At 46.6% G+C, this 13214-nt stretch overlaps 1 protein-coding gene across 6 annotated transcripts in view; it reads left to right on the top strand.

The window, feature by feature from the left end:
- dock6 (dedicator of cytokinesis 6) overlaps nt 1–13214 on the top strand; it is a 226535-nt gene that overhangs the window by 89 nt on the left and 213232 nt on the right. The gene's annotated exons all lie outside the window — the stretch shown is intronic.

The raw sequence follows: 13214 nt of genomic DNA, 5'->3' as shown, positions 1-13214 counted from the left end.
TTTCGCTCGAGCCGTTCGCGCTGCAACTTTTATTCGCCGGCGACAACTTTTTGTTTTGAAATGTGACCCTTTGGATGGGTGGCTGGTCCCGGGAAGAAGAAAAGAGACGCCCGAAAGTCGGGAGTTTGTATTTCAGTCAGTCACCGAAAGCTCGACAATTTACCTCAGAGAGGCAGAATGCAATGGCGGGGAAGGGGCCGGGCGGGAACCGCGCCCGGGGGTGGCACCTGGACGGGAAACGCGCCCCGGGGGTGGCACCTGGACGGGAAACGCGCCCCGGGTGTGGCACCTGGACGGGAAACGCGCCCCGAGGGTGGCACCTGGACGGGAAACGCGCCCCGCGTGTGGCACCTGGACGAGAAACGCGACCGGGGAGGGATCTGGGCGGCACAGGCCACCTCCTTTTACCTGAGACTGCCCGGGTTTTTAACCACCGAGCTTTGGGGGGGGGGGGGGGGAGGGGGAGAGACCCTCCCCCTCCCCCTCTGCACCCTACATTAGTTTCATTTCTCGACTCCACCGCCTGGAGTGAAAATCAGGCCGGTTTTCGGGGCCCCTGCTGCTGATGCAGGAGGAATTGTGTTGAGGGGAAAGTGGCAGCCCCACTGAGGGCAAAACTGGGTCTGAGTAGATCGTAGCATCCCGACAGTAAAGAGGGAGGGCCATTCAGCCCATCCAGTCTGCACCCACTCTCCAAACCAAGCCCTATCCCCCATAACCCCACACATTTACCCCACTGAGGGGAGGCGATGGCGCTAGATTATTAATCCAGAAACTCAGCTAATGTTCTGGGGACCCGGGTTCGAATCCCGCCACAGCAGATGGTGGAATTTGAATTGAATTAAAAAATAAACATTTGGAATTAAGAACCTATTGATGACTGTGAAACCACTGTCGATTGTCGGAAAAACCCATCTGGTTCACTAATGCCCCTTTAAGGAAGGAAATCTGCCGTCCTTACCTGGTCTGGCCTACATGTGACTCCAGGACCACAGATATGCGGTTGGCTCTTAACTGCCCTCCAAGGGCAACTAGCGATGGCAATAAATGCTGGCCCAGCCAGCGACACCCATGTCCCACAAATTAGTGAAAAAAACTAATCCCTCTAACTTTTCGATTTGGTTTATTATTGTCACGTGTATTGGGATACAGTGAAAAGTATTGTTTCCTGTGTGCTATACAGACAAAGCATACTGTTCATAGGGCGGAATTTTACGAGAATGATTCTGAGTGTCCATGTGTCCAGTGAAAATGATCCATTTTTGGGACGAGTTTTCAGGTCCAATCTTATGTAATTAGTCATTGAAAAAATGGTGTAGACTGTTGCTGGCTGTTGCAGGCAGTGGGCTGGGCTTAATTCACCAGCTAGCCTGTAGAGGGAGCTGTTGCGCATGTGCCGACTTCTGATGTTGCACATGTGCAGTTTCAGCAGCAGGGGTCTGACAAGCAGACAGAGAACCCTCCTCCACCCTCCCCCACTCCCTGCCCAATTGCAATCCCGGTGGCCCGTAGCCAATCGTGAGCCCCACATTGCATGGGCATCCGCCCAGATCAATCGCATCCCCCTGATCCAATCGCATCTGCAGAGCGGCAGTGGCCCCTTCGATCAGATCGCATCTGCAGAGTGCGCAGCAGCACCCCCTCTGCTCCCCTGGCAGTGCCAAGGAGCCAGGGTGGCACTGCCAGGCTAGCCCTGCCCAAGAGGCAGCCCATCCCTTGCCCTCCGCCTCCCCAGGGAGGCCTCTAATGGCCTCTGATTCCACTGCTGAGGCCAACACTGTTTCCTGTTCATGGGTTTGATTTGATTTATTATTGTCACATGTATTGGGATACGTGAAAGGTATTGTTTCTTATGTGCTATACAGACAACGCATACCGTTCATAGAGAAGGAAAGGAGAGGGTGCAGAATATAGTGTTACAGCCATAGCTAGGGTGTAGAGAAAGATCATGAGGTGCAGGTGTTTTCCTCGCCGGAGAGAACCTCGCCAGGCGAAGCCATAAAGGCAAGTAGCTCAGGCGATTGAGCACTGCGCTCACAAACACATGGACATTCAGATTTAACTATATTTAAATAAATTATTCAGCATGAGTGAGCATCTCACCCATTCCCGGTGAGAGGCTGACCTCACCGGAAATCCGGCTCTCGTAAAATTGCGAGAGCCCGAGAAATCGGGCGTGATCCTGATTTCTCAGCCATCACGCGATTTTACCGGCCATGGAGTGGGTGGCGCAGTGGGTCAGCACTGCTGCCTCACAGCGCCTGGGACCCGGGTTCGATTCCCAGCTTCAGTCACTCTGTGTGTGGAGTCTGCACATTCTCCCCGTGTCCGCGTGGGTTTCCTCCGGGTGCTCCAGTTTCCTCCCACAGTTTGAAAGACGTGCTGGTTAGGTGTATTGGCCGTGCTAAATTCCCCCTCAGTGTGCCTGAACAGGCGCCGGAGTGTGGCGACGAGGGAATTTCACAGTAACTTCATTGCATGTTAACGTAAGTCTACTTGTGATACTAATAAATCAACTTTAACTTTAAAATTTATAGGAGCAGAATTAGGCCATTCAGCCCATCGAGTCTCCTCCGCCATTCAGTCATGGCTGAAAAGTTTCTCAACCACATTCTCCCACCTTTTCCCCTGTAACCTTTGATCCCCTTATCAAGAACCTATCTATCTCTGTCTTAAATACACTCAATGACCTGACCCCTTCAGCCTTCTGTGGCAATGAATTCCAACAGATTCACTACCCTCTGGCTGAAGAAATTCCTCGTTAGTTCTAAAAGGTCATCCCTTCACTCAGGCTGTGCTCTATCCCCTTAACTCCATGTATTTATCCCACTAATCCCCCTTAAGATTTGATTTATTATTGTCACATGTAATAAGATGCAGTGAGAAGTATGTTTTCTTGCGCGCTATACATACTGTTCATAGAGTACATAGGAGGAAGGAAAAGGAGAGGGTGCAGAATATAGTGTGGCCGTCACTGATAGGATGACTTACATATCTTGGGACACTAAGGGACAATTTAGCATGGCCAATCCACTTAACATACACATCATTGGACTGTGGAAGGAAATCAGAGCACCCGAAGGAAACCCATGCAGACACGGGGAGAATGTGCAAACTCCACACAGTCACCCAAGTCCAGAATCGAGTTCAGGTCCCTGATGCTGAGAGACTGCAATGCTAACCACTGTGCCACCCTGCTGGTGTTCTGGTCTATATTGTGTCCGGGGGATTAGCAGGGTAAATGTGTGGGGTTACGGGAATAAGGCCTGGGTGGGATTGTGATCAGCACAGACTCAATCGGCCGAATGGCCTCCTTCTGCTCTGTAGGGATTCTATGAAATCATGTTTAACCAATTTATTGGAGTCCTTTGAAGGAGTCACGTGCTGTGGATAAAGGGAACCCAGTGGATGTACTGTACTCAGATTTCCAGAAAGCATTGGATAAGTTGCCATGTCAAAGGTTACTGTGTAAAATGGTGTAGGGAGTAACTTATTGGCATGGATTGACGATTGGCTAGCTAACAAGAAACAGAGCGTTGGCATGAATTAGATTTTTCTGGTTGGCAGAACGTGACAAGTGGTGTGCTTCAGGAATCGATGCTGGGACCTGAACTTTTTATATAAGTGATTTGGATAAAGGAACTGAATGTATGGTTGCAAAATTTGCTAACAGCACAAAATTGGTAGGAAGTAATTTGTAAAGAGGACGTAAGGGGTCTACAAGGAGACAGATATAAGGAACAAGACGCAAAAGTCTGAGGTCACATACCAACCGGCTCAAGAACAGCTTCTTCCCTGCTGCCATCAGACTTTTGAATGGACCTACCTCGCACTAAGTTGATCTTTCTCTACACCCTAGCTATGACTGTAACACTACATTCTGCACTCTCTCCTTTCCTTGTCTATGAACGGTATGCTTTGTCTCTATCGCGTGCAAGAAACAATACTTTTCACTGTATATCAATACATGTGACAAAAATAAATCAAATCAAAATATAGGATAAGAGAGTGGGTAAAAGCCTGGCAGATGGACTATAACATGAGCAAATGTGAAATTGTCTATTTTGGAGGAAGGATAAAAAAGAAGCTTATTATCTAAATGGTGAGAGATTGCAAACCTCAGCTGCAGAGGGATCTGGGTGTCCTAGTGCATGAATCACAAAACACAAGCATACAGCAAGTAATTAGGAAAACTCATAGATTATTATAATTTATTGTGAAGGGAATTGATTACAAAAATAGAGAGGTTATGCTTCAGTTGTACAGGGCACTGATGAGCCCACATCTGTAGTATTGTGTACGGTGTTGGTCTCCTTATTTAAGGAAAGATGTAAATGTTTTAGAAGCAGTTCAGAGAAGGTTTTCTAGATTAATACCAGGAATGGGTGGGTTGTCTTATGAAGAAAGGTTGAAGAGATTAGGTTTGTATCCACTAGAGTTTAGAAGAGTAAGAGTTGACTTAATCAAAATCTTTAAGATCCTGATGGGTCTTGATGTGGAGATGCCGGCGTTGGACTGGGGTGGGCACAGTAAGAAGTCTCACAACACCAGGTTAAAGTCCAACAGGTTTATTTGGAATCACGAGCTTTTGGAGCGCTGCTCCTTCATCTCCACTCACCTGATGAAGGAGTGGCGCTCCGAAAGCTTGTGATTCCAAATAAACCTGTTGGACTTTAACCTGATGTTGTGAGACTTCTTACTGATGGGTCTTGACAGGGCGGATGTGTTTTCTTCTTGACAGAGAATCTAGAACTATTTACAAATACGGCATTGCTCATTTAAGACAGAGATGAGGAGAATTTTTTTTATCTCAGAGGGTTGAGAGCTTCTGGAACTTGATTCCTCAAGAACCAGTGGAAGCTGAACCTTTGAATAATTTAATGGCGGAGCTGGATAGATTCTTGATGAAAAAGGGGGTGAAAGGTCAACGGGAGTAGGCAGGAATGTGGGGTTAAGGTTAAAACCAGGTCTATCATCTTATTGAATGGCGGAATGGGGGCTTGAATGGCGGAGTGGCGGTTGAATGGCCAGCGGCTCCTAATTCGTATGTGTTTTTTCCCCTCCATTTTTCCTCCAATTCTCCTTTCCTTTTTCCTCAATTTGCTGGCTTTCTTGGGCTGTCAAGAGTCCATTCCCACCTTCCGGTGACCCTGAGGGGAGCTTCCATTTTCATGATGTGAATCTCTTGTCATCTGGCCATTCGCCTGGAGCCCAGGCCCCTTCTGTCCTCCCAGCCACATGTGGGGTCACTGGTGAGTGAGCAGGCGCTGAGATCCTGGGTTGGTTTCATCCTTTGCTTGACCCGGGGTGACAATTGTTGTTCTTCCTGATCAAGATTAGCCTAGACACACACACACACACACACATACGCACACACACGCGCACGCACACACACACATATTGAGCCGTCAGACTTACTGGTTACGTGATCTTTGTTTGACGTGTGGAAGAAACAAAGAAGCTGGTTTGATTTGCGAGACAGCTGTTTACAACGGGCTGAAGTGTTCTTTGTGAGGTCGTGCAGCTCCTGCTGTGTAGGAGGCAAGATTTCATTTATTTTCGTGACAGAAAGATGAATGAGAATGAGATTAAATTGATCGTATTCCTGCAGATAACCGACAACAATTTGTTTGGAGGTTTGAAGTTTTCTTGCTTTTTATGAACTGCATTTTTCAATTGAAATGAATATATTCGCTCCAGTGATTTTGCTATTGCAATGAATGTACAGCAAAGGCTATTATTCAGGTGCTGCCTTTCAGGTAGAGGGTTCAGACTATTAGATGGCAGAAGGTGATTACAAAGTATTAAATCCATTCAGATTCAGGTAACATCATACAACAAGAGTGAAACCCTGCTGTTTTTTTTAAACCATCATTCAGGATTAAGTTACAGGTTGCAATTCACTGCCTGGTATTGATTGTTCTTGGAATCATAGAACCCTAAGAGCAGAAGGAGGCCATTTGGCCCGTCGAGTCTGCACAATCCCACCAAGGACCTATTCCCATAACCCCATATATTTACCCTCCCAACCCCCCCAGACACTAGGGTCAATTTAGCACAGCCAATCCACCTAACACGCGCATCTTTGGACTGTGGGAAGAAACCGGAGCACCCGAAGGAAACCCACGCAGAGACGGGGAGAATGTGCAAACTCCACACAGATAGTCACCCGAGGCCAGAATTGAACCCGGGTCCCTGGCGCTGTGAGGCAGCAGAGCTAGCCACCGAGGCGCTCTTTAATATACTGATTTTCTGTGAGGCACATTATTGTGCTTCCGGTCTGCTCTTTATCTGAATAATGCTCAGCTAAATAAAAGGAATGAATGAACAGTTATGTTTGGGGTACAACACGCCTCCAAATCCTCTCTCATTAGCGGTAGTTCTGCCCTTCGCTGTCATGACCCAATGCTCCTTCCATAACTCTATCCGCCTCTTCACCTCTCTCGTCCATTAAGGCTCTCCTTAAAAATGACATCTTTAATTAAGCTTTTGGTCACTTATCCTAATATCAGCTCATATGTGTTGGCATCAAATTTTATTTGCTAAGTGGCTTGCAACAGCTTACTTCATTAAAAATGCCTTATAATTCCAGCTTGATGTCAGATGATGATATACGCAAAGGGCATGGTGGCACAGTGGTTAGCGCTGCTGCCTCACAGCACCAAGGGGCCCGGGTTCGATTCCCGGCTTGGGTCACTGTCTGTGTGGAGTCTGCACGTGTCTGCGGGTTAGGGTTACATAGTCGTTGATGATGATTCAAAGAAATGCAAATAATGATGGCCTGGGAAGCATTGTTACTTGATTTATCACATCAAATTCCCAAAACTAAATTGTAATCTCAATTTCCCCAACTACCATTGTCCGATATAAAAGCAGAAAATGCTGCAAGTGCTCGGCAGGTCTGTGGGGTGAAACAGAGTTAGTGGACAGAATCTTCTCTTTTTTTTTGATTGTCAACTCCGTCAGGAAAAATGGGGAGTAGCCCGCCAGCTCCACTGCTAGCTGTTCCCACCATAATTGTTAACTTGTGGCCAAAGAGGATCAAGGACGCAAGGCCCATGATGCTGTCCAGCAACCTCAGCTTTTGATGGGATTGGGGTGCTGCTTTTTAAAAGCACCCCGAAGTCAAAAAGATAGAACCCCATCCCCCCGACTATTGGCACAGAATCCCCGGCATCTCTTCTTGCCCCCACCCCCAGCACTGCCCCAGTGTCGGGGAGGTACCTGTGGCAATGCCATTGTATTGCCTGGACATGATCTCCCCTCTTTCTCTCTCTCTCTCCTCTCCCTCCCTCCCCCCCTCTGCCTGAACCTGTGAAATTATAATCCCAGAAAGGAATCAATAATCCTCACGTGAGTGGGTGGGGAACGGTGGAGAAATCATTGGAGAAGGGAGGTTGGTTCACTGCCTCTTTTCATCCTTCTTGACTTGTCTGCAGCTTTTAACACAAAACAGTGTTAGCTTCCTTGAATGCCACCCCTCCATTGTCCAGCTGAGCGGGACTTTCCATAACTGGTTCTGTTCTCACCTATTCAGTCGTTGCCTGAGAATCCCCTTCAATAGCTGACTGCACTGCTATTCCTGGAGACCCAATGAGCGTATTCATGACACCTTTTTAATTTTCCAGTTACACAGTGCTGTGACCATTTCTGATATTGAATTCCACATGCTGATACCACCCAGCTTTACCCCATCGTCCTTCAATCCTTTGCTGGCCTCTACTTTGTGTGTATAACGTCAAGTCCTTCACACTGTGTGGGGTTTGCAAATTCTCCCTGTTTCTGCGTGGGTTTCCTCCAGGTGCTCCGGTTTCCTCCCACAGTCCAAAGATGTGCAGGTTAGGTGGATTGGCCATGCTAAATTGCCCCTAGTGTCCAAAGATATATAGGTTAGGGGGATTGGCCATGCGAAATTACCCCTTAGTGTCAGGGGGACGAGCTAGGTTAAATGCGTGTGGTTATAGGGATAGGGCCTGGGTGGGATTGTGGTTGGTGCAGACTCGATGGGCTGAATGGCCTCCTTCTGCACTGTAGCATTCTATGATTCTATTCTATGATAATCCACATTTTCCTTCAGTTCAGCAATGGCTAGAGCAAAGCCAATGTCTTTTGGATCCTATCTCCAAGCCCTTTCCCTTTGATGCTTATTCCACCTTTCTTCCTGCCACACTCTCAGTCTAAAAATGACTATTGCAACTTTCTCCTCTATCTGAGGTGAGTTTCTGAACTCATATCTGCTCCATCACCAAGATCGTCCACATCTGCAACATGGCAAGCCTCCACCTTCAGGGTCACTAAAACCCTTTTGCTACTTCCAGACTTGACTGTTCCATTGCTGTCCTGACCAGCCCCCTGGAAACCTGAGTTCATCTAAAACTCTGCTGCCAGAATCCGAACCTTCACCAAATCCCATTCCTTCATCAACCCCATGCTCTCTAACTTGCATTAAACTTCTGGTCTGCCAATGCTCCAAATTTTAAATGTTTGTACTCGTATTGAAATCCCTGCATAGCTTCACCCCTCCCTTTCTCTGTATCCTGCTCCAACTCTACAGGAGCTTTTTGTTTCCAACCAAGGCCTCTTCCATAACCTCTCTCTCTCTCGACCTGCCCCTAATTGTCGACCGTGCCCTGAACTGTCTAGGTTTGAGCTCTAGAATCCCCTCCCTGGTTAGCACTGCCGCCTCACAGCACCCGGGACCCGGGTTTGATTCCCAGCTTGGGTCACTGTCTGTGCGGAGTCTGCACGTTCTCTCCCTGCGTCTGCGTGAGTTTCCTCCGGGTGCTGCGGTTTCCTCCCACATTCTGAAAGACGTGCTGGTTAGGGTGCATTGACCTGAACAGGCGCCGGAGTGTGGCGACTAGGGGAATTTCACAACTTTATAATAAATGATGGATTCTGTTTTGTGCCATTAGTTGTTGACATATAGGGTGGGATTTGACGATCTCACTTGTCCCAAAACCGTAAAATCCCACCCGAGGTCAATGGACCTTCCTATTGTCCGCCGCGCACCCGCTCCGATTCCCATGGCGGGCGGGGCAGTAACATTAGGTGCATTGACCCCAACAGGTGCCGGAATGTAGCGACTAGGGGAATTTCACAGTAGCTTCATTGCACTGTTAATGTTTGCCTTACTTGTGACTAATAAATAAACTTTAAACTTTTCTCCACCTTCCTCTTTTCACTTAAGACCTTCCAAACTACCACTGACTGACATTTTCATCATCCCTCCTAATATCTCCTCCTTTGGCTTGGTATCAATTGTAGTCTGATTAAACTCCCGTGGAATGTTGTCATACATTAAAGGCGCTATATAAATGCAGATGATGTAGAAACATAGAAACAGAAGATAGGAGGAGGCCATTTGGCCCTTTGAGCCTGCTCCACCATTCATTACGATAATGTTTGTTCATCCACCTCAATAGCCTAATCCTGCTTTTTCCCCATAACCTTTGATCCCATTCACCCCAAGTGCTATATCTAGACACCTCTTGAATACATTCAATGTTTTGGCATCAACTACTTCCTGTGGTAATGAATTCCACAGGCTCACCACTCTTTGGGTGAAGAAATGTCTCCTCACCTCCGTCCTAAATGGTCTACCCTGAATCCTCAGACTGTGACCCCTGGTTCTGGACTCCCCCACCATCGGGAACATCCTCCCTGCATCTACCCTGTCCAGTCCTGTTAGAATTTTATAAGTCACTATGAGATCCCCCTCATTCGTCTGAACTCCAGCGAAAACAATCCTAATCTAGTCAATCTCTCCTCATACATCAGTCCCGCCATCCCCGGAATCAGCCTGGTAAACCTTCGCTGCACTCTCCCGAGAGCAAGAACATCCTTCCTCAGAAAAGGAGGCCAAAACTGCACACACGACTTTAGGTGTGGCCTCACAAAGGCCCTGTATAATTACAACACATCCCTGCTCCTGTACTTGAAAATATTATAGCACAAAAGGCTGTCTGTTTCCAGTGCAATTTTAGAACTATATTTAATTATTATGAACATCACCTCCCATTTCATTGACACTATAGGATTGTGGAGGATGAGTAGAATTTGGAATATAATCACTGGCCCTAGGGGACCTCTGTAGACCTCGACTGTGGATGATGATTAATATAAAGCCCTGGAAAAACACAGTGATTTATTTTGTTCCCCCCGCCAGCCATTGAGCACACAACACACAATTTACAGCTCAGTTTCTGAATGAACTTTCACTTTCACTATGGGATCTGCCATGATTTGTATCTCTTGGCTCACATTGAAGGACAGGCAAGAGTTTGAACTAACGATTGGCTGCTTTTTTTGTAAGGACTTCAAAACTATCTTTCGACAGGACTTTAAAACTCACTGATATGTGAGACAGATTGAATAAAAGTTCATTGCTCCTCTGTGGATTCGTATCAATTCCATTTGCTGTCTCCCTGCTTTGGTGGAAGCTTCCATTGACTTATTTTTTTATATGCATTCGTGGGACATGGGCATCACTGGGCTGGGCCAGCATTTATTGCCCATCACTAGTTGCCTGATGGCAGTTGAGAATCAACCACATCGCTGTGGCTCTGGAGCCACATGTAGGCCAGACCGGGTAAGGACGGTAGATTTCCTTCCCTAAGGGACATTATTGAACCAGATGGGTTTTTCCAACAATCAACAATGGTTTCATGGTCATCAGTAGATTCTTAATTCCAGATATTTTTTATTGAATTCAATTTCCATCATCTGCCGTGGCGGGATTCGAACCCGGGTCCCCAGAACATGAGCTGAGTTTCTGGATTAATAGTCTAGCGATAATACCACCAGGCCATCACCTCCCCTTACTATTATTATTACTTATCCAGGACTAGTAGGAAGGTAAAATTATGTTTTTACCCCTATTTCCAATGTACAGATCTACTTCAGCTTTCTAATATAGTTCTTTATTTTTTTTGAACCTGTTAAATTCCAAAAGGTGACATTGTCACATATATTGGTCTTTCCTTTTCATTGGTGATAGAATCAGAATAGGAGACGTTACCTGTAGTTTATTGTCAGACCCCTTGCTGTCCACATGTCAGTATAGTGTCAGCCTCCGCTGTGCTTCAATTGTTAGCATTCTTGCCTCTGATTCACAACGTTTTAGGTTCTGGTTCCACAACCAGATACTGAGCACAAAAATCGAAAGCTCCAGTGCAGCACCGAGGGAGTTCTACACTGCCGGAGATACTGTCTGTCAGCTGAGATGTTAAACCGGGGGCGCATCCGCCCTCCCAGGTGGATGTAAAAGATTTCGAAGAAGAACTAGGGAGTTCTCACTGATATCCTGGCCAACATTTATCCCTCAATCAGCATCACAAAAACATGTGGGCTGGAATTTTCTAGCCATTCGCGCCCATCGCCACTGCCAGCGAGGATGGAGAATTTGGTGCTCAGCCAAATCTCGCTGCAGTGGGACTGGAGGATCCCACCTGTGTCAACGGCCGGAGAGTTCTTGCCATTATCGCATTGCTGCTTGTGTGAGGGTTTGCTGTGCTCAAATGGCGGTCAGGTTTCCTACTGAACAACAGTGACTGCACTTCAAAACTGAAGTGGAAGCAAGTTGTTCCTAATAAGGACATAAGAACTAGAAACAGGAGTAGGCCATCTGGCCCCTCGAGCCTGTTCCGCCATTCAATAAGATCACGGCTGATCTTTTCGTGGACTCAGCTCCACTTACCCGCCCGCTCACCATGACCCTTAATTCCTTTACTGTTTAAAAATGTATCTATCCTTGCCTTAAAAACATTCAATGAGGTAACCTCAACTGCTTCACTGGGCAGGGAATTCCACAGATTCACAACCCTTTGGGTGAAAAAGGTTCTCTTCAACTCAGTCCTAAATCTGCTCCCCTTTATTTTGAGGCTATGCCCCCTAGTTCTAGTTAACAATCTCCCTGCTTCTATCTTATCCACTCCCTTCATAATTTTATATGTTTCTCTAAGATCCCCCCTCATTCTTCTAAATTCCAACAAGTATAGCCCCAGTCTACTCAGTCTCTCCTCATAAGCCAACTCTCCCAACTCCGGAATCAACCTAGTGAATCTCCTCCGTACCCCCTCCAGTGCCAGTATATTCTTTTTCAAGTAAGGAGACCAAAACTGTACACAGTACTCCAGGTGTGGCCTCACCAGCACCTTATAAAGCTGCAACATAAGCTCCCTGTTTTTAAACTCCACCTCTCTAGCAGTGAAGGGCAAAATTCCATTTGCCTTCTTAATTACCTGCTGCACCTGCAAACCAACTTTTTGCGATTCATGCACAAGGACACCTAAGTCCCTCTGCACAACAGCATGCTGCAATTTTTTACCATTTAAATAATAGTCCATTTTGCTGTTATTCCGACCAAAATGGATGACCTCACATTTACCAACATTGTACTCCATCTGCCAGACCTTTGCCCCCTCACTTGGACTATCTATGTCCCTCTGCAGAAGTTCAGTGTCCTCTGCATACTTTGCTCTACCATTCGTCTTAGTGTCATCTGTGAACTCTGACACACTACACTTGGTCCCCAACTCCAGACCATCTATGTAAATTGTAAACAATTGTGGTCCCAACACTGACCCCTGAGGCACACCTCTAATCACTGATCGCCAACCAGAAAAACACCCATTTATCCCCACTCTTTGCTTTCTGTTAGTTAACCAATCCTCTATCCATGCTAATACATTACCCATAACACCGTGCATCTTTATCTTATGCAGCAGTCTTTTGTGCGGCACTTTGTCGAATGCTTTCTGGAAATCCAGATGCACCACATCCATTGGTTCCCCGTTGTCCACTGCGCTCATAATGTTCTCAAAGAATTCCAGTAAATTAGTTGAACCCACGCTGCGTCTGCCCAATGGGACAATTGATATCCAGATGTCTCGCTATTTCTTCCTTGATGATAGATTCAAGCATTTTCCCTACTACAGAAGTTAAGCTAACCGACCTATAGTTACCCGCCTTTTGTCTACCTCCTTTTTAAAAAAAGGTGGCGTCACATTTGCTGTTTTCCATTCTGCGGGAACCGCCCCAGAGTCCAGCGAATTTTGGTAAATTACCATGAATGCATTTGCTATTTCCCCCGCCATCTCTTTTAGTACCCTGGGATGCATTCCATCAGGACCAGGAGACTTGTCTATCATTAGTCCCATTAGTTTGCCCAACACTACCTCTTTCGTGATAATGATAGTTTCTCGGTCCTCACC

The sequence above is a fragment of the Mustelus asterias genome, chromosome 19 (assembly GCF_964213995.1).
Source record: "Mustelus asterias chromosome 19, sMusAst1.hap1.1, whole genome shotgun sequence".
NCBI classification, from domain to species: domain Eukaryota; kingdom Metazoa; phylum Chordata; class Chondrichthyes; order Carcharhiniformes; family Triakidae; genus Mustelus; species Mustelus asterias.
Note: the sequence above shows the minus strand (reverse complement) of the source record. Positions and strands in the feature narration are given on the sequence as shown.